At 49.0% G+C, this 22,269-nt stretch overlaps 1 protein-coding gene; it reads right to left on the bottom strand.

Moving 5' to 3' along the window:
• PLA2G2C (phospholipase A2 group IIC) overlaps nt 1-22,269 on the bottom strand; it is a 91,421-nt gene that overhangs the window by 33,963 nt on the left and 35,189 nt on the right.

Genomic DNA, 22,269 nt, shown 5'->3' with positions numbered 1-22,269 from the left:
AATCAGGTACATGCCCTGGACTTAGGGCATAAAGATCAATCAGACAGGTATTTGCTCTCAAGAGTTTCCAATTTAGTGGGAAGAATCATGCAAAAAAACAAAAACAAAACATATGTGGTAATACTATACTAGTCTTTTTGTTCATTTGGCAATAGTTTGAAACCAACAAAATACAATAGTGGTGCAAAATAGTCTTACTGACTCACAACAAATGGTCTCAGAAGAATATCTGAACACTCAACTTCACTGGTCAAAGCCATGAGCATTCAGTCTGAGGACCTGGGCTACCAAGCCACTGTCTCCTGATGCCTTTGAATTTGGGTTTTAAAAGAGGGCGAGAGTCGTGGGACAAGCAGACTGAGGCAATGACCAGGCTGGGAGCGCAGGGAATCTGTGCACCCTACAGAGAGCATTTGACTCCACTACCATTTACACTGGAGAGGGGCCACTGAGGCGACACCCCTGGGACTTACTGGAATGCTCTTAGTCTGGGTCCTGGATGTTCAGGTTGTGCTACGCTGTTCAAATAATTCCCCACAGTCAACCCCAGAAACCATCCTTTCATTTTCAGATGGAAGAGTGTGTCCGATAGAGCAGGAGAGGGTGCAGCTGGCAGACAAGCGCTGGGGAAAATGCAGACAGTCACCAACAAACCTCTGACTCAGCATGGCTCGAAATGCCCCTAAATGGCTTTTGAACTCTAAGACTGTGTTCGATGGGCAAAAATTGAATAATAGGTTTTAAAGATGGGCCAGGTGGGAAAGTTTTTTTTTAAAAATCTGCTCCAGATCTTCTGAATTAAGGTCTCTGGGGTTGGAGGCTAGGAACCATGAGTTTAGGAACCATCTCCCTCACCCAGAGAACGCTAAGTGTCAGCCAGGTTCAGAACTGCTGAGCAAAGCTAGGTCATGTCAAGGTCCCTACGAACACTTACCATCTCTGAGTCTATTCATCTCAGTCTCAACAAGCCAGACCAGTGACTGGCCTCTGAAACTGCCTCTCGGGGCAGGCTTGCTCTCAAATTACCCTTGGGGCTTCCTTCTCAGGGGATTGACCCCCCTCCATTAGTCAGGAGCTGCCCCAGCTTCTGAGGGAAGCCATCCCTCCCTGCCCTGAGCTGCCCCGGCTCATTCTCCCCCTTTCAGGTTCTCACAGAAGAAATAATCCTATGTGCAGTCCAGAGAGCATGGGACTGGCATCAAAAATCTTCCCACCAACCGATGCAAACAACTGTTTCCCAAGGGGCTGTTGCAAAGAATCAGATGACATTCTGTTTATTGAGAAAGTCTGACATCTGTAAAAACATGCACAAATGCTTGTCTTTATTCCAGTAACCACCCATCTAATACCATTGCTCTTCCTCTCTTCGTTTGTTACACAGACATTTACTGCACAGCTGCTTTGGGCCAGGTTCTGGGGACGCGCAAGAGAAGGTGTGCTCACTGGCCTCCTGGAAGCAACTGTCTAGCGTGGGGAGGCAGGTCATACACAGAAAACTATAACCTCATGGGATTAGTGCAATGGTCTAAACAGTGCCTGGAGCTCAGCAGGTGCTCAGTAAGTGCTTGTGGAATTAGTGAATACGTCAAAAGATGGTAGGGAATCACAGATAGAGGATGGGGGAAGGTTCCTGAAAGTAAATGTGGGAGCAGAGGCTCAGAGGGAGGGATGAGTAGGAGAGAACCAACCAATAGAGGAGCAATCAATCTCCTAGAACCAGCACACAGCTGGCCTCTCTTTCCAGGCCCAGAAGCCCTTTGACCACAGCCTGCAACTCATTCGTCCTCATGGTTCTCTGGGTGCCCAGCAATGGGCCTCGTGCAAGGTAGGTGCCAACCTCCCCCGGATGAAACCGTTAAAGATCCTGGTTATGAAACAAAACACCTGCATCCAAGGTGTAAAGCTAACTTGGGTCATTTGGATCAGCCATGCCCTGCAGCCAGTTCACAGCGACGTGTCCCCTAACGATGCTGTCCCCAGGGAACTTGGAAGAATTTCCAGTGTCCTCACAAGTGCTCTGTGTAGAGATGGCCAACGCAAATCAGTTCAGCCCTTCTGCTTGGTCCTCAGCCACGTGATCAGCACACGTCTCTCCTCGCCTTAATCAAGATAATATATTCTTAGCAGGGAGGGATGTGGAGACAGGTAGGTTCCTGTTCTCTAAATATTTTACATTTTCACAAGCACAGAAGCCCGGTCTGCAGCTGAGACCACCACCTTACAAATCGTCAAATACTCTAATGGCCTTTGTTTGGGCCTCTTTCAGGGACTCCGTTTCTGAATGAAAATACTGTGACCTGGGCTCAGGGAATCGACCGGAGGCAGAGCATAACCCTGATGACATTGGGGATGCCCCCGTCCTGTGACCTCTGTCCTTGAATTTATCCAAGAAGAGAAATGGGCCCTGGGGAGCGTGGTGGTTTACACATTCCTTATCTGAAGACAGAGGCTGGGCAATCTCTCAGGACCGTTTTAATTCTATGACCCCACAGCACACCAGGGCTTGGGTCTTGATTACTTGTGACTGGAGATTTTGCTAGAAGCAAGCACTGCTGCCAGGCTGAAAGTGCGATCAGGCTCCTTTCTGCAAACTGCTCAAATCTGAGGTTGGAGTTCAGTGGAGTTCAATAATGGCTGTTGAACACGGCCAGCGACCCAGCCTGAATAGGACTGTGTTCCTGCACCATCTGTACCTGAGGCCAGGTGAGCAAGTGAGGCACACAGACAGCCTGACCAAGCTCCAGAACCTCCTGGGTACAGGTCGTCCCCTATTTCATGCCTAGGCCAGCGCTACGACAGGAGAGGGAGCTGTATGGGTGTGTGTGTACAGCTGCTGTACAAGACAGGTGACACTTTCTAAGCCTGAAGGAGATCACAGAATTGGGAAATATTTAGTTTAAAATCCATACAGAAGGATCCATGCAGAATAATCTGCCCACTGCCCCAGCTTGTTCCCCCCACCTCTCCCCAACCCAGTACTGTTCAATCTCTACCTTATTCACCTGCCTTGACCCTTCTTCATTTTTTAGGACTACCTGAATTTTTCATATTTATTTATTAGCTCTTTTCCCAATCAACCCCAGGACAAGGTCTGGGACCTTGCTTGTTGTACCCCGGGCACCCCCTGCCTGGCTGCTAAACATGTATTGAATACATGAATGGACGTCCCACACCCAAGGGCACAGCTCTGGCCCACTGGATTTGGGCCTCTTGAAGATGGCAACAGGAAGGTACAAGAGGAAGTGGCATCCCCAGCTTCCAGGGAGGATCTTCTGTCCCCTGGCTTCGGAGCTGCTGCCTCTACCTCAACTAGAGGAGCCACTACAGTTGCTCAAGCTGTCGGGGCAACCTGAGCTCTGCGCGTCGGGTGGTGGGTGTCGAAGCACTTGCCCTCGGGGCAAGGACGCCCGGGCTCAAACCTAGGCCTCCCACCTGCCAGCCAGGTCACCTGGCCCCTCTGGGCCTCAGTGTCCCAGTGTTTTTAGTAGTTAGTGTACCAAGCTCCCAAGGTTGTGAGAACTGAACAGGTTGACACATGAAGCACCAGAACTGAATGCGGCACCTGGTGACCCCTCTGATGCCCCCTCTGGGTCCCTCCCTGCAGGCCCTCTTGTCACTCCACAGCACCACCTGCCATGCTGCTTGGAAGAGGGGGGCAGTCCGTCACAGGCCCAGCTGCCCCCGGGGACTAAATCAGGTGGACACTTGGGCACTGACCAGATGTGTGCAGCAAAGGCCCGGCCACCCCTCTAGCCTGACCCCTCTCTGTGTCACGGCCGAGAACTTTCTCCCCTGGCTGCTGCCGAGCACGGGGTGAACTGCCAGCTGAAGTGGGGAAGGGACGGAGGATGGGACCGTGTTTCCTGTCTACTAAGAACTCCACAGGTAGACCCTCCTCCCATCTTCAGGACGCTCTTCTGAGGCAGACATCATCCGGGCCTGTGTACAGACCAAGCAGGTGGGGCTTCAGAAAGGAAGAGGGACCTTGCCAGCATGTGGGTGTCGCCGATGCTCAGTGACCACCAGGACGGAGGTGGCAGGGGGGTGGGGTGGGACCCCGGAGGGAGGGCACCAGGCTCCAGGCTGTGTAGGAAGAAACACCGTTGCCCCCGCCCCCAGCTGGGAACACCTGCCGGAGTTCAGAGAACATTTCCATTCCCTTCTGGGTGTCTCTCCTTTTTGTAATCACAACAATGATTAGTGGCGTTTAATATCTCATCAATTCCATCATTTCCACATCTAGGATGATTTCTGGTGCTGAGGTTCACGATGTCTCCCAAGGAGGCCGAAACTGAGAGCACCAGATCTGGAAGGATGTTTTCCGGGACGTCTGGGTGGCTCAGTGGTTGAGCGTCTGCCTCCTGGGGTCCCGGGCTCGAGTCCAGGCTCCCTGCATGAAGGTTGTTTCTCCCTCTGCCTGTGTCTCTGCATCTCTCTGTGTGTCTCTCATGAATATATTAGGAGAAAAAAAAAAGAACGTCTTGCACGGCCAGGCTCCACACCATTCGGCAGCACCCAAGCCCTGCGCAGAAGTGTGGGTGGTGGGAAGCACTGGTGCCACCTCTTGAGCGATAAGAAACATATTTGCCTTCACCAGGCAGGGGGTCCTGCTCCCAGAGGAGTGTGGGACCTCTGCTCAAGGAAGTCAGCAAAGGCCACACGGAGGGGCCCATCCTGTAGCTGAGTCTTGCGGGACCAAACAGGAGTTTGCCAAGGAGGAGAAGCAGGTAGGGAACAGCCTCCAGGCAGTGGGAAGAGCATGTGCTGAAGTTTGGAGTCAAGGAAGGGCCTGCCCTGCCAGGAATGAGGAGAGTCCTCCTGGGACAGTGGAGCGATTATAAAGGGCCCTGCGTGCCTCTCTAAGGAGGGTGGACTGGACTCCCCCCCCACCCCCCAGGCAAAGGAGAGCCAGCCGGCCCTTTAAAACAGGAGTGTATCATGTCCCAGATCAGCAGCTGGTTCTAGACGGGCCTCTTGGTGGCTGGAGGAAGGGCAAGCGGAGGGTAAGACAGACTGGAAACAGGAGCGTGAGTTTGGAAGGCCTGAGCTTAGGCCATGGCAGCATGAGCATGGCCTCACTCCAAGCCACTAGGCAGTTGCTAAGGTTCCCTATAAAGGGCAGCGGAGCTTTTGCATTTACAGTCCTGCTGGTGGACCAGCATCGCTGTCTCAGGGCAACGCGGATGGCCAGCGTGCACGGGGGAGGTCCAGGGCTGCGGTGGAAGCAGACCCCGGCCAGCGGCGCCCCTGCAGCCCGGGCTGCTCCACCACTATCGCTCGGGTCCAATCGGCCTGTAAAGATGAGCCTAAGTGCAGCCGAGATCTTCAGCAGCCGCGGGCAGCAATCCCCCGTGACCTCTGCTTGTTTCCCCCTTCCCAGGAAGGGACACGTCTCCCCAGCTGCCAATATTATGAATAACGCGGGCAATGAGTCCCGTAAACCGTCAAGGCCAGACACTAAAATACCAGCTTTCTGGGGATTCTCTCCTTTAACCTCATGACAATCTTAGGGGCAGGCTCTAGAAGGGTAAGCAAAAGCCAGAATAGCAGAAGTGGCCCTGCAGAGAGAGGCAGAAGCAGTGAAGAATCATCTGAACCCTGAAATCCCCAACCAGCTGCTCTGTTTTGATAACAGAGTACATCATGTAGAGAAATCTCTTCCTCCCCAACCTCTCTCATCCCAACCACAAATCAGCATGGCTTTTTTTTTTTTTTTTTGAAGGCCTCTAGTAAACACTCTTTGTCTATCAAAACATCTGCTGCATATTTATCAGCCTGAAAAATAAAAGCTCTTCATTAATTGATGGAGTGGCCTTTCTTTGGGGACTTTCATTTCTACCCAACCTGAGAGGTGACTCTAACACTGAACTAGGTGATCTGTGGCTTTCATGGTGCGCTCATTAGTTAAGCTCCCCAATTCATGGCTTTCCAAAGACATTAGGCTCTACAGGTGCACAATGAATTCCTCGCCCCCTAACATTTGCCCATCTCTAATGAGGCCCCAGAGAACGGCTTGGAAGCAAACTGGTTCATGCCAAGCATTTACCGCACGGAACGATCTTGGGGGTGGGGGTTGGGGGGGCAGGCGGCAGGTGTGAGCTACAGCTAGTATGACTGGTTGGAGATGAGTCCCTGTGGGATTCTACTGTTATTAACTTGGGAAGACGACTCGGCTGGCAAAGTTAACTAGGAACAGAAGGATTCGAAACAACTGCTTTTGCAAACTTTATCGTGTACCATTTTAAGAAATGTTGCATGACTCGCTGCTAGCAGGTGTCTTCAGGGGTGGAGGGTTGTGTTGCCAAGTTGGGGAAGGAGAACATTTCTTTGCTCCTCTATGAACAAAGTTGCAGAAAGTCCAACCATCTCTAGGGCTGTATGCCAGAGAGCTGCCCCATGTAGGGCCTGAGAAAGAGAGGATCTTGGGGTTTGGTCAACGTTTGCACTTGATCTCTAGATCAAAGATGACACGTGAGGAAAACAGTCTCAGGGCAAAGCTACACCAGAGTGGGGACCACAGAGGAGAGCCTCTGGGGCCCTTGATATATGGCAACTGTGGCTTCCCTGGGAAGCCATGGATATTTAGGAGGTACTGTTTCCTCTCTGGTCTTGAAGCAGAGTCAGGGACTGCTGAGAAAAACACCCATCAGAGTTCTGGGGCTCTGGCCTCTGAGGGAAAGCGCTATCAGTAGGCCACTCGCCTCTCCCAAGTAGGGTATGAAGATCAGCCTCCATGACTTACTGGTAAACCTGAAGTATTGCCTAGAAGGAGGTTAACAGGGATAGCAGAGGACAGCCCCACTGGTACAGTGGTTTAGCACCGCCTGCGGCCCAGGGTGTGATCCTGAAGACCCGGGATCAAGTCCTGCGTCGGGCTCCCTGCGTGGGGCCTGCTTCTCCCTATGCCTCTGTCTCTGCCTCTCTCTCTCTCTCTCTCTGTCTCTCATGAATAAATAAATAAAATCTTAAAAAAAAGAGAGAGAGAGATAGCAGAAATGTGCAGTCATAAGTACTACTGCCCACCTGACCTTGGGCTTTCAGGAGACACCCCAACACCCTGCGGTTTGGTAGGAGGACCCCTGGCCTCAGTACCGGGAGACCCCCCTCCCCCAGTCCTGACTGTCATGTACCAGCTCAGCAGACACACGCCTGGAGCCTTTGTGAATCTCAGCCTCCTCTACAAAGTGGGGATGTTGTCAACACTTGCTCTGCCCACTTTCCAGAATGGGTCTGAGGAACCAAAGAGAGAGCACATACAGAAGCATGTCGTACACTGTAAAAGCTGTGCCCACGTCAAGTTAGGAGGCTAAATGTCACAGGGACCCTATCCACCCGAGCCTCTGCAAGTGAGCACCAGACAGCTTACGGGACTGGGTTTTATTCCCAACTGGATCTGAACCCCAGAGTCCCCTGTTTCTGCTTGACCAAATCCCTGCCGGAATAGTCCTTAAAGCTGGGGTGTTGATGTTAATTTCAGGGTTCCCCGGATATTCACCTAAAACTGGCAAATCTTTACAGCACTGTAGAGGCCGAAAGGCAGGCTCTCCAAAACAAACAAAAAAGGATCCACCGCACCCTATGCCAGAAAACATCCAGTGCTCTCAGAATATAGGGGTGCAGTATGGGTACCCTGCCCAGACCTAGTTTATAAAGCAAAATCTAACCCTCTCTCTCGATCATCAACAGAGGGTCAAGGTTTAGAAGGCCCGTGAGCCATTTTGTTTTGGAGGAGAGGTGGAAGCCAAGACCAGCTGTCTCAGAAACCTAGGGGAATCGCAAGGCAACCAGGTGGTCATCTGCCCAAATATAGAAAGAAAACCTTTACCTAGATTCTGCTTCCAGAAGGGATTCACATTTTGCACTTGTACAACTATTTCCTGGCTGAGAGCTGACCTACATTGCTGTCCCTGCCCACACTGGTAATTGTTTACCACGGGGTGCCTGTTCTTTGGCCACCATCCTTTCTCTGGTTTCCAGGCTGTTAATTGGTTTCCAGTGGTTCTGTTGCACCAACTGTACTGAATCCCTCCCTGTGATCTGTTCACTGGCTTCCTTGAGCATGCTCTGGGGAACAGACACCCCCAAAGGCATCATGGGGACCCCAAAGAGGCACTCACAAAAACCATCTTTGAAGATGGGGTCGTTTGACCGTTCTTGAAAAATGTTTATGACCACATGGTAATGGAGAAGGGAGACCACAGGGGGAGTAAGAGGGAAGGCAGGCAGGTTAACTCGATGGAGAGGTTCTCTGCTTTCTTAAGACCAAAGAACAATCAAAGCAGAAAGGAACTGCAAGGGGCAGAGAGGGAAGTTGGCATGAATGCCTCAAGGAGAGGCAGGGGAGCTCTACTCTCTCGACTGGGAAGCCAAAAACTCTACAGTATAAGGAGGGTCACAAATCAAAGAGCTCTTAGAATCTCAGGTGCAAGTCCTTACCGGGGATGGAGACTGGTCTTTCCATTCTCCAGATGAGGAGACTAGATCAGAGAGGACGAAGGGACTCGGCTGATTAGCAGAAGCATCTGGACTAGCTCCTCAGCCTTCCTGACTCCCGAGCCAATGGTCTTTCTACTCATTGGACAAATGCCACTTATGCCTTCCCCTCTAGAGCTCTGTGTGGGTTTTTATCTGTTTTAGTCACAGCTATGCTCCGAGTGCCCTGGGAAATGCCTGGCATATAGAAAGAAATCAGTCATATCTTTGGAATAAACGAATGCCCTATTCACCTTAAGACACCGTAGATCTGGGCTGTATCAGGCTGTTTCAGGGCTCTGACCTATAAGCCATTATGTGGGAACCTGGTTTACATGCTGATCACCGTCCAGATTCAACAACTCCAGGAGGGACACTGTTGTGACCATCTGGAGGGCCGCCCGCCACAGTGTGTGCGCGTCCTGCCGGGCCGGAGGGAGAGGAGGGCATAGGAAATTGTGAATTGTTCAAAGGCCTTTGAGTTAAAGGGATTCAGTGAAGAAAGATGAGCCGGCCCGTGGGGCACAACTAGGGGCCTGAAGATCAAGGCCAGGAGAGGAAAGAAAGGGGCTCCAGCATGTGCGGCTGGGGAGGGACAGCTCAGGAACACTGAGTAATGAGCCGAGGCCCTGCTGGAATCAAGAGAGAGAGGCTAGTCAGGGCTTAGATTTCATCTGGTAGATGATTACAGAGGTTTGGGGACGTGTCGGCTTTTATGACATGCTGCCCGATGTCACTGTGATGTGTTCGCTGCCAGGACTCTGGTGAGCAATGCACCCCAATTATAACCATTCCTGTGGGAAAATACAATCTGCATCATGAAGACCCTCTGTATAGCCTCTTCCCCCGGGATGTGTTGGGCTGAAAAGCAGGGCTGTCTATGCTTCTACATCTCAACAGATTCCTGGATGCGGCAACAAAGCCCAGTTTTAACCAAGCGCTTTGGAGGAGAATGAATTTTGGAGGGCAGGAGACACTGATGGTGGAGAGGTGATAGAAGCAGGTGGAAGCAGGACCTCCCTGGGGGTGGGGGGCTCTGTTTGGGGGCGGCCAGGCAGCAGACCTCCTGCACTCGGCGTCCGGAGGCTGTTCCGTCATCCAGAGACCTCAGAACACTCAGCCTGGGGTAAATCAGGCCAGGGGATACTGCCTGGAACTCAGCCAATGCTCTGGGCACCGAAGGAATGTCAGATCCTGGCCAGTTTGGGGCATTCCAGTCCACAAAAGTCCCTGAGTCAGACTCCCTGGGTTAGAAAAGCAAGCAGCATTAAAAGTTCCTCTGCTCTAATCAGCTTTGAAGAAATGAAATGAAAGGAGCACCCTTAAAGGTTAACAGCACACTCTTCATACTCACATTCACTCCTTAGGACTCTGCCAGCAATCTTCGGGTCGGGGCGGGATGGGCTTGAGCTCCTTGCTGGAATGCTGCTGGTCCAGGAGTCAAGGGAAGGCCCAGACTCAGAAGGAAGAGAGTGCAGTCAAGAAATCCTTTTGCTGTTTTAGGATCTCCATGAGAAACTAGACTAAGATTTATCCCAAAGCACAGCCATATGTTTCGAGTCAACATTTAGGATTTTATTTTGGGGGAATGAAGTTAGGCATTGGCGTTCACCTTTCCCTCCATCCCTCACACTGACACTGAATAATGCAGCGTGCATTTTCCACAATCGTGGGTAATAGCCTACTCGGTGTACATGTCTTTTAGCTGGAGACTGGCTGAGAAGCCCACATGGTATGCAGTTCCTCGCGGCAATCTGCTTTAGTCAAGGTCAGGCAGTTCCTAGTGCACAGGAAACAGGGGTGCGGTGTCCCCTCCTGCACCCCATCCCTCTCCTGGGGTCTGGGTAGCCTGTGCACCTGGGCACCTGGAAACTTAGACTTGCAGGGAATTTCTAGAAGGGAGGAGAGGGAAGTAGGCTTGAGACCAGAGGCCCAACCTTTTCCTGGGCTCTCAAAAGAGCGGACAGGGCAAGAGCAGGGGAAGGGCTGGGGCTGGAAGCCCACACTTCTTTCTCTTTTTCCCTCAGGACATAGGTAACCTGCAAGATCTCCTGCTCCTGCTCCGTAGCACTACATCATAGACGCGGCCTTATCCTGTGCAGAGTTTCAGGGTAGATTTAGGGAAGAGGGGGTGCAGCCAAATGGATGACTCACTTTGCTCTGGCCTGGCACCCGTCGCCGAGAGAGTGCGGCCCAGGCATTCTATAGGACAGTAAATAACGGAGATCTCTGCCCACGTTCGCCTCCACCCCAGCAGAGGTCTCCAATGCCACTCGACAGACACCAGAAGCTCTTTCATCCTCAGGTTTCTTTACCGTGGTACATGCAGCTCCAAGAGCCTGGAGCCAAGGGTCCACCCGGACAATCTGTAACGTCGAAGCTGCCTCTGGCTGCCTGTGTGACATTCGGGAAGTCCATATCCTTCTCTGGTTCTCGATGCTTCTTTGATATCAAATGAGGGCAGCTGATTTCTTTGGTCTATTTCAATGATGCTCCACTAATTTCAAAAAAAAAAAAAGAAAAAGGCAACCGAGGGGGCTTTTCTTCTTTTTTTCCACTAGATGGCACTGTGCCCCCAACAGAGGCAGGAGGACCCGGCCCAGGCCCTGGGGGTGGTAAGACATTTGCTCAGCAGTTCCACTTGGCCGGCCGGGAAGGGGAAGGCCGGGGTGGGGCTACCGCTCTTCCAGGACCAGGCAGAGATGGTGCAATCGGACTCTGCAGGTTGAATCAGGGCAGAACAGGAATTGGTCAGGAGCTTAGATTTCAAAAAGCAATCTGGTTTTAAAGGGATAAAGTGCTGGGTAGGGTTGGGCAGGCGAGGCCAGTCCTGGACTCTGATCCCCACCGCATCTCCTTGAGTTGCCACGTGTGTACCCCATTTTCACCAGGATGAGGGCAGGTTCTGGGGCAGGCTCTGTGCTGGACCTCCCCGTGAGGCTCTGCTTCCTAGAATGTCAGCCCCACAGCTCAAAGGCTCTAGAGCATTCGCAAGAAGCTTAGGGTGCACGCCCTCAGCCACACAGTCCCTGCCATGGAGTTCGTCCCTGAGCCGAGGGAGTCCAGGTCACCTGTGACCAGCACCTGCCCTCATGTCTGTTTTAAGTCAAAGATAAGACTGACATTCTTTCCTTTCAACTATAATCTTGATTTAAAAAAAAAGATTTTACTTATTTCTTCATGAGACACATAGAGAGAGGCAGAGACACAGGCAGAGGGAGAAGCAGGCTCCCTGCGGGGGGGCCCGATGCGGGACTCCATCCCAGGACCCAGGGATCAAGACCCCAGCTGAAGGCAGACGCTCAACTGCTGAGCCACTAAGGCGTCCCTAATTTTGATTTTTTTAAAAAGAGAAGACCAAATAGCTTATTTCAACAAATGTTCCAGGATAACCACGGTTTAAAATGTAGCCAGTAAATCCTTTTTAGAAAAACCTAAAACAATACAATATTGCATAAAAATACTTACAGTCTCTTATGGGGGGAATATGTCTACAGTTATGTTAAATTTGTGCATGCATGTGGGCAAATATTATAACTGAAGGAACAAACAGAGACATAGTTTTATTTATGGCATTTATGTCATTATGGCATTGTGTCATTTTTCTTTCTTTAAGTTAGAGCATTCTTAGTTTTGCTTTATATCAATAGCAAATCCTTGATGACCAGGATCGATTGACTCCTAAAAAGCATCCTGTATTTCCCTAAAAATGTGTTTCAGTTTTATAAAACCCCTTTCTGAGGTTCTCTGCTCAAAGGTCAGAATTTCCATGAAGAGTGACTATTCTTCTCTGTGTCTCTCATGAATAAATAAATAAAATCTTTAAAAAAGCGGGGGGGGGGGGGGGGAATCCCTGGGTGGCTCAGCGGTTTAGCTCCTGCCTTTGGCGGAGGGCCTGATCCTGGAGACCGGGGATCGAGTCCCACATCAGGCTCCCTGCGTAGAGCCTGCTTCTCCCTCTACCTGTGTCTCTGCCTCTATCTCTCTCTGCCTCTCATGAATAAATAAATAAAATCTTTTTTTAAAAAAAGAGTGACTTTTCTTGAGTTATTTTCAAAGCTTCCCTTTCTGATGCACACCATGGATGCTTTTCCCATTGGTTTTTTAAAAATGTGATGTTTGGGATATAACAGAATAATTATTTGTTCTTCTCTCTTTAAGTTGAAGGCCATATTATATTGGAAAGCTATTTCATAAAAAATTAATTCGTAATCTTACCACTATAAAATGACCACCGTGCGTATTCCCACCTGGAGGCTGGCCACACACGTAGCTATTTTGGTATCGTTGTAATCATAGAATTCATGCTACTCTTCAGAGTACTTCTTTTTAGACACCTGCCAATATTTCTCCAATATCTGGCGAATGTAGGGCAGCCTGGGTGGCTCAGCGGTTTAGTGCCGCCTTCAGCTCAGGTCGTGATCCCGGAGACCCGGGATCGAGTCCCATGTGGGGCTCCCTTCGTGGGGCCTGCTTCTCCCTCTGCCTTTCTCTCTCCCTCGCTCGCGCTTTCTCTGTGTCTCGTGAATAAATAAAATCTTTAAAAAAAAATATCTGGCGAATGTAGCTCCCAGTGCCTAAATTGTCCATACCTGATCCAAAGATCCTGCAGAATGATATTCAGTGGAAGCTAAAATGATACTGGGGGATTACATTACCTAACGCAACCTATTTAGTTCTTAGAAATAGTAATATCTATGGATTCTGATTAGTCTCAAAGGACAATGAGGCACCCACAGACATGATTCAGCAATCTTAGCCCAATGCTGAGTTAATTGGCCCCTCCTCTGCACTCCCCCCTCCTCCCCCGTGTCTCTGTGGAGCACATTTGAAGTTCACTCTCACTTAGCTTATTGTTTACCCATCTGTGTGTGTGGCTGGCGCTGGGGCGGTGTCTCCTTACCTTTCTCTCCTGGCCCATTGCCCAGCACAGGGATTAAACTCAGGGAGCCAGCGATTCCTAGGAGGGCACCCCCCCTTTGTCAGAGACGGTGGGCTGCAATCTAAAGCAGAAACCAGGCACTAGAAAAAAGATGAGAAATAAAAAGGAGCCATCTCCCAATGCCCAGAATTAGGGATGAATTGGGAATCTTTCTCAAGTACCAAGAGTCTGTGTTCCGTCTCCCACCTGGCACGGGGGAAAGGTACCAACAGCCGTAGCCACTCCGGTTTATGCACACCATTCACTGCCCTAGTCCTTCTATAACCTCAGTGATGTCCTTTCCTGGTCTATGCACAGCTAGAGAATTCCGAACAGTCCCTTTCCTGGGGGTAGTGTTGCCTTCTCACCTCCACACCAGGCTGTCTCCAGCTGCTGAGGCTTCCTAATAAAGGGGCAGGAGCGCTATCAATTAACTCATGGCAGGAATGCACAGGCAGTCACTTCTACACCAAATATACTTCTGGTTCCACGAAAGGGCTCAGACATCCCTTTACAACATGGTATTTTTGCTGTAACTACCTACAGGATGAGTCAAGACCAGCACTAGTGTTTAATTAAAACAAATACGAAATAAACTACTGTTGTGTCCTTAAATTTTGCTCCGAGCAGCCTTGCAGATTCCAGTAACGAGACATGGCAGGCCAGTAATTAAAATTTAAACTTTGCTCTCATGCAAAGAATGGGTAAGAATGGGCACGGCTGGCTAAAATACTCCCATGCAATGGTAATTGCTTGATACTTCTCTGCAAGGTTCTATGAAGGCATTCCATGCAACGTCAGATGCCAGGATGAAAGAGATACCTTTTTAATAAAGCTCTATCACATAGCCATCTATTTATGCCCTGTTTTGACTGAGAAAGGATTTGAGGTAGCCCACAACTATAATGACAGAAGTCGCTGCCATCCGTGTGTTTTACTGACATTGCCTATAATCTTACAGAAATCCCCCCAGAAGAAATAATGTGAGGGGGATAATCAGTGCTGAGGTTCAAAACTCAAGGCCCTGGAGCCAGACTATGTGACTTTAAAATTCTGGCTTCATCACTTAATAACTGGGACACGCTCGCAAGCCGCCTAACCTCTCTGTGGCTCAGTTTCTCATCTGTATGATGGAGGCATTAGCGATTACTTCCTAAGATTGAGGATCGACTGGGATGAACATGTAAAGCATTTACAACAGTGCTTGGTCCACAGGAGAGGCTCAGCTGAGATCCATCAGGCACCAGAGACATCTAGCCCTCACTCAGAAGCCCGTGTGTGCTGAACGACCAATCCCCTGGTGGTCCAGCAAAGCCGTGTGTGGCCTGTCCGAGTTAATAAAATATGAATGGAAGTGCCATGTGTCATTTCTGGCCACAACACTTAAGAGCTAGTCCATGACCTTTTAGCTCTCTCCTCTCTGACCTTATGATCCTGGATGTCACATATTGAGATGTAGCGACACTAGATGGAGGGTGCCTACCTCCCAGAGTCATCAGATAGAGAAGTGCCCAGATGTTACCCAGCAGATTTTGCAAAAAAAAAGAAAAATCAGTGCTTGCCTTATTAAGCACTGATATTTCCAGATTTCCTTATTACTCCTGACTAATAATATAGCTGCTGCCGCTCTCATTCGTCACCTTCTGTTTGCACTCCAAAGAATTGAGGGTCTACTAGCCACAGGGAGAACCTCCATTCAAAACCAGGTATCTATTGAACTCCAAAAAGTAGCATTACTGCACTAATATTTGCCCTTTCTGGAATCCCTGTGAACTCATGGGTGCTATGGGAGAAAGTCCATCCTCAGGTAAGCACTGATCAAAACAGCAGAGACGGTAACTGGGGGAATGTGTGCATTTGCCTCCCCTGTATTTGAACCAGATCACCCTTAAAAACCCTATCAGGAAACCGGGAGGGAGAGAAGCTTCAAATTCTTCTATACCCTGACTCCTAGAGTTGAAAGTTAACATCATAGACAGGCGGGTGTGTCAGAAACACTAGTGACATGGAAATCTGGGAGACTGGGAGTGGGCGGCGGGCACAGAGAGAGCTCAGGTGGTCTCACTGCCACAAGGAGACCAGAGAAGCACCAGACACTCGGACGTGGTAGAAATTCAGCCAGCAGGAGTTGGGGCCACTTTCTCTGGCTGCCAAAAGCCTTTTTTCTACCCCACTTCCAATCCCAACCTTAATGATTCAGTATCCCTCCTTTCTGCGCCCCCTCTCTTTTATTTAGAGAACAAGCAGGGGGAGGGGCAGAGGGAGAGGGAGAGAGAGAATCTCAAGTGGGCTCCACACCCAGTGCAGAGCCCAAAGCGGGGCTCCCTCTAACGACCCCGAGACCATGACCTGAGCTGAAATCAAGTCAGCCACTTAACCTACTGAACCACCCGGGCACCCCCCTACCTCCTTTTTCCTTTAAAGGGCTTCAGCAAGAATAGATTATATGTAAAAGCAAAAGCGCCTCTGGAACATTCTCCATGCTGAGCAAGAAAGCGTGGGAATTAGCTTTTCAAACACTAGGTAAGCTCACGGGTTCATCTCTGTCTCCTCTTTTCAAGGCAGTGGGCTATATGCTATTTCTAGGGTTCCTGCCAATCCTGATCACCTATGCATCTGTGAATGAGGCGCAGTGGCAAATGTCCTCACACAGGGTCTAATCTCACAGCTAAAAAACATCTGTAGAAGCAAGCAAAATGCCGTCTTCATTTAGCACCTGCTCTTTTTTTTTTTTTTTAAGTGCACAAAATCGTTACAACTCCTGCTGCCTACCACACGGGGATGGTATGAAAATGAGAGCTCAGGCGCTATAAAACACCCGAAAAGCCTCCCATGAAATGTTATGTAAGTGCTAAACATTAATATCCAACGGTTATCCCTCGTTACCAATTTCTAGTTTAAAAACGCTACCGCTATCACCTCCAGGAACCTATGAGAACCTATGAGAATTTTGTCCTTACCTTTGTTATTTAACAAAATAGCTTCTTACTTGAAGTATTTAATGTGTACTGGGAAAAGTTAAAAAAAAAACAGATGAGAAGATATAAAAAAATAAGATAAAATCACAGTCCCACACACAAGCACAACTTGGGGATGATTATCAGCTTGGCACACATCCCTTCAGACTTCATTCATCTTCATGTCTTATTTTGGTGAAGCCAAGATCAGAACTAACATATGATTTTATGCCCTTTTTCACATTACATCACAAGCATTTCCCCACGTGTCCCATTAAAAACTTCCCATGAGTACAACTTATAGCGGCTGTGTGAAACTGCATCGTCTGGTGTGTTCTAAAACCCCTTAACCAGGACTTCATTGCTAGACATTTCAGGTGGCTGAAATGAAAGTCTTGAACTTCTTTGGTGTTCCTAATTTTTTTTTTTTTGTATACTCTCATGTGCAACTAGGATGTACCAAAATAGTTTCCAGCAAATACTCAATACTGGAAAAAAAAAAAGTAAAAGAAAAAATAGAGTCCCATCATTGTATTTGACGTCATCAATGGCCCATTCAAGTAGCAGAGCTCTTTCAGGGAAGGCCTGTGAATAGAAAAGCATGAGCTTCCAGCATAAAGATGCAAAGAAAGAGTAACCTTTCTGTTTGCTCTTAAGCCAAGGTTAAGATACTGTTATAGGGTACCTCTTAACCAGAGAACTATCAAGATCAGACATTAGTTTAAAAAGTGTAATATTTCTATGCAAAGCAAAGAATCTGGCCACCCACATCTTCCTTGTAATCCATCAGGCTCTCTCAAAAACACATATTGCCTGCAGACACTAGCTGACAGACACAGAGAGCTTTGAAAGGATAACCTTTGTGTGTCCTCCATCTGAAAGCAGAGCTCTAGGAAGCTCAGCGCTCCCCTAAACAGTTGCCAAGGATACCCCGAGTAGCTACAGAATCCACACTCAATTAGTCCAAGTGTCCCCATTGGTTAAATACTTTTTCTTTTTCTTTTGACAGATTAATCCACATTTTCCAAACCCGAAACAGGCCAAATTCGTAAAGCAATCTAGGTTTCTTTCTCTGGACCTGTTCAGCTACAAGTAACTACTTATCATGCAAGAATCTATCTTGAAAAGAGACTGTCCCATCAATAACAACATTCAACATTAACAACAACAATTGCATTCAAACAATTGCAATTCAAAACAGCAAGCCATTATGGCACCAGGCGCTCACGTCCATGCACACAGTGGATATTATAGGATCGATCATAGCGGTTTGGGGTGTGCCACTAGGATGAAAGCAAGGAAAATGAATGATTTCCCCTGAAAAAAAATAATCTGGCTTATTAATAATGAACGTTTCTCAGGTGACCATATGGGCCAAACACACTGCGGGTGGTTTTATGTACATTTTTGCCAATCGCCACAGCTAGCCTGCCAGGGAGGTGCTCTCAATCTCAGTCTGCAGAGGAGGACACGGAGTGTCCCCAAGGTTAAGGGACGGATCCCACAGGTAGGTGGTAGAGCTGCAGCTTGAAGGTGGGATGGAAGGATGCCTGGGTGGCTCAGGGATTGAGCGCGGCCTTCAGCCAGGGGTGTGATCCTGGAGAACCGGGATTGAATCCCACATTGGGTTCCCTGCATGGAGCCTGCTTCTCCCTCTGCCTGTGTCTCTGCCTCTCTCTCTCTCTCTCTCTGTGTCTCTCATGAATAAATAAATAAAATCTTAAAAAAAAAAAAAAAAAGAAGAAGGTGAGATTGAGTCCTGAGCCCTGGCTCTTCCTTCCCTCTGCCTCCCCCGCTTCCTCAGCAGGATTGGTAGGCTGGCAGTAATTCTTGGCTGAACCCCAGGGGGGCAGAATGGTTAAAGAAGGGGGGATCTGAAGGGAAACCAACAACTGACCCAGGTCCTTTGTGAGTGGGAGAGAAGTGAGCATCCAGCTTCTTGGCGCCTTGCGCCCGTTTCTTCTAAATTGAGGGTCAGAACCCTGCCGCCACTGATGGTGAACGAGAAATGTTTACAGCTTCTCTCCTCAAGGATGGCTCTTGAGAACCCTTTCTCACCTAGTCTTCCGAAAAAAGAACTGTTACTCAGGCTCCAGGAAGGGAGGCCAATTTTGCTTCCCCCGCAAGGAATTCCCTAGCCCTGTCCACACAGAGAAAGCTCCAGAGCCTTTATATTGGAACCATCCTTGGGCCAAATCCTGTAAAAAGGAGATTAAAAGAAAACAAATAAAGCATCTCCACTAGAAAATGTGAGAAGCGGGCTCTTTCTTGAAGGTAAGAATTAAAAGTGACGGGGAATCTGTGAAGGAGCCAGAGCCATGACAGGTGGTGAGGACAAGTAGGAGAGACAGTCACACTTCTACTTATGAAAAATGACTCCAAAGAAAGCCACTTTACACCGTGGGCCTGGTGGATGCTACGGAGATAATGCCATTTAAACCAGCGAGAGCCACCTACAGCTCGCAGACCAGGGGGTTCTCTCTCCAACATTGCCATATTTATTCAGCGCTATTAACTCTTGAGCACTGAAGAAAGGATCCTAAGAAAATTGGACTGGAAATCAGGACTCGGGATTCCAGAATCACTTCTGCCAGCAAAGAGCTGGAGCTTATTCTCACCTTTATCTCAGAGAAGGAAGGACCGTAGCCGATCTGAGGGCCCTTCCAAGTTTAATTCAATGTAATTTAATCCAATTGGGCAAACATTGATTCAACACCTACACTGTGCCAGGCATTATCCTGGCTTTGAGGTGTAAAGACTTGGTCCCTGCCCTGAGAAACTCAAAGTCTGATGGAGGAAAAGGGTGTGTAAATAAATAACCAAGTCGTCCATGTGAGGAGTGCAGTAAGCAGCCCCACAGAGGAGGCATAATCCGTTCTGAATTGGGGGCCCGAAGAAGGTTCACGAAGCCAGTGATGTCTAAGCTGAGCTTCTAAGGATTATGAGGCATTTATTAATGGGGGAAGAAGGTGTGGTGTCTCATAAGGGGCCCCCTGATACTTTTAATCTGGAGCAATGCAGAGGTCAGATCCCTTGAGCTCCCTCCATGCAAAGGAATCAGGTCTTTGGTTGGTTTATGGGGTAGAGTGGTGCACGCCCTTGAAGAGGATCGGGGGAAGAAGTAGGTCTTACTTTGATGCACCAGCGAGTATCCTCTAGGGCAGGGCTGTTCCAATGCCCTTCTTCAGAGCCTGGGATTCAGAGGTGGGAGGTGGGGTGACAAGAGGAAGGTAGAGCGAGCAGGACCTCAAGGCCAGCCCCCACCTCTCCAGGTGACATCTCCTGAAGGTTTGCTCTCAGGGGACTTCTGTTGCTTAAATGATTTTGAAAACTACTGAGTGATTGTCAGTTCACAATGATCTCCTCACAGAAAGCCTTGAATACAAAAACCATCCCCAAGAAGATCATCCCCTGTTCCTCCTCTTGTCTCTGGCAGCTCCTTTATAGTTGCTTTGGCTGATTCCATATTCCTCCTCTGCTCAGAGACCATTTAATGTTGGAATTCCTCTGGATTTGAGCTTCCTCTCAAAGGAGGGGTTTCCCTCCCCCTGCAAGAGAATCTTGTGGAACTCCCCAGATTATGGCCTACAGTTGGCCAACCTCTCATTCGTCTCCAGCTCATCCGGGCTCCAGACCCTCCGATCTTATTGCCCTCCTTGACATCGCCTTTTGATGCCTCACACTAAACATTGTCAAGACTGGATTTATGATTGTCCTGCCCTTACCCCCAGGTCTACTCTCTCCTTGTCATTCCTAATCTCAGTAAATGGTCCCACAGTAAAGCCACTGCTCAAACCATACTTTTAGGAAGGAGTCTTGGCCACTTCCTCTTCCTTGCATCCAACATGCAATTAACCAGCAACTCTTGCCTCTTCCTTCTTCAAAAGGCCTCTCAAGCCTACCCACCTCGACTCGTCCCCACTGCTGGCGTCCCAGCTCAGGCCACCATTGACGTCCACTTAAACCACTGATCCCCTCACTCCCCATCTGGACTCCTTCTGATCAGTCCCCCACACAGATGCTGGGATATTTCAAGCACGCATACTGATCCGAAGAATCCCCTGCTTAAAAATTAATGCCTTCCTCATAGCCCCTTACAGTCCAAATCCTTCCTGTGGCTTAAAAGGCTATGAATGACTAAGCAAAGCCCTAGCCTCAACTCACGAATTCCTTCCCTTCTTTCTGCTCTAGCACTGAAGACTTTTCTTAGCTCCTAGAACAAAAGCCGGGCTCCCCTCTTCACAGATGCTATTCCTGCAAGGGGGACTGTTCTGGCCCCACTGCCCAGCCATCTCATACTTGACCTTCACTTCTCAGCTGCAGCTTTATTCCTCAGGGCGATCTGCAGCGTCTGTACAGGACATGCCTGGAGTGCTCAGGATTGGTCTTTGGCAGCACTGAGCACATTTAATTTATCTACAATCATTTGTTTATTGTCTGTCTTGTTTTGCTCACTGCTTCGTAACCTGAGCTAAGCAGAGCGCCTGGCACACAATAGATGCTCAACACGCATTACGAAGTATATATTTTGTTAAACCACTTACATAGCTCTCTTCTTTGGGCAAGCACGCGCTACCCTCTGATATCTGCTTCCCTGGCCACCCCTCTCCTCAGTCTTTATCCCCTGGCCTGCTTCCCCTCATCAGGACTGTCTCTCAGTTTGCAGGCCTGGCCTCACTGCAAATCTCACATGTTCCCAAGATGACTGCAGTCTAGAAAGCAATCTTGTGTTTTACTGAGTAATGCTTGCTAGGTCAGCTCTCACCCACTATTGTTATTTCTACGAAAGTCATCACCAAAATTCTCTAGCCTCCAGGTTAGCAGGGGGGAAAAGGAGGAGGAGGAGCAGGATTATTATTTAAACATTTATTTGGTTTTAGTGCTCACTGCCACTTTTCTAGGTAGCTGCGTGTGTATGGACTAAGTCGGTGGCCAGAAGCAGGGACAGGTAGGCAGAGCAGTCCTCTTGGAAGTGTGAGATTTACAGAGCTTCAAGCACACAAAAAGGGAGAAAGCTTGCTTTGCAAAGTCCGACTGCACACCTTCTCTGCAGAGCTGCCTCTGGCCAGGAGAGACAACGTGACCAGGAGACCAGCAGCAACCACAGGGGCTGATTGGTTCACACGCAGCCTGCCTCAAAGCAATTAAAAAGAGAATGTCATCTCCTGTAGAGGCTGCAAACAAAAGGCCAGGGATGTTTTTTCCCCTTTTTAATTGATCTGGGCTGTCAACTACTTCATTAGCAGCCCGATTAGGTTCTAATTAGCATCCTAATTAAGTGCTTTTAAATCAGAACCTGAGAGGGGTGCGAACTGGAAAGCCAAGGTGGAGGCAGTTTGGACAGGACACTTGCAAGAAATGTAAATGGCTCCCTTAACCCAAGGCCAGAGCATAGACTCCGTTCCCGAGAGTGGACTTCCAGATAGAGGGAACAAATGATTCAATCCCGTGCTTAGGAAGTCCAAGGCAATAAAGCACAGAGAACCGCTTGGTTAAGAATAACACGGAAACATAATTGGAAAATACTTCGCAGGCAGGAATAAAGGCAGAAAACAAAATTGATGCTTGTGGCTTAGTCTGCTCATGAAAATTCTCTTGGATGACTTTCTCTGACCTTATGAAACCCTTGGACTTCAGGCAACCAGGAAGGATCTTGGAAAGACCTCTCAAACCTAAGATTCATGGAAACCCAGGGCCATGCCTTTGCAACACCACAATAAGACAAGCAAAGACCCTTGCACACACTCTACTCTGGAAGTACTTCACTTTGAGCTGTTTGCTGTGAGCTGGGGGCAGGTGTTCACTAGGTAATATGTTCCGTTCAGCCACCAATATGAAGTGCTCTGGTCACACTCAGTGGAACAGACTGGGGGATGGCAGCCAGCTCGGTGCCCCCACAGAAGTCCTACATAAAGTTTT

The sequence above is a fragment of the Canis lupus genome, chromosome 2 (genome assembly GCF_003254725.2).
Source record: "Canis lupus dingo isolate Sandy chromosome 2, ASM325472v2, whole genome shotgun sequence".
Classification (NCBI taxonomy): domain Eukaryota; kingdom Metazoa; phylum Chordata; class Mammalia; order Carnivora; family Canidae; genus Canis; species Canis lupus.
This window is presented reverse-complemented; position numbering and strand designations above follow the sequence as displayed.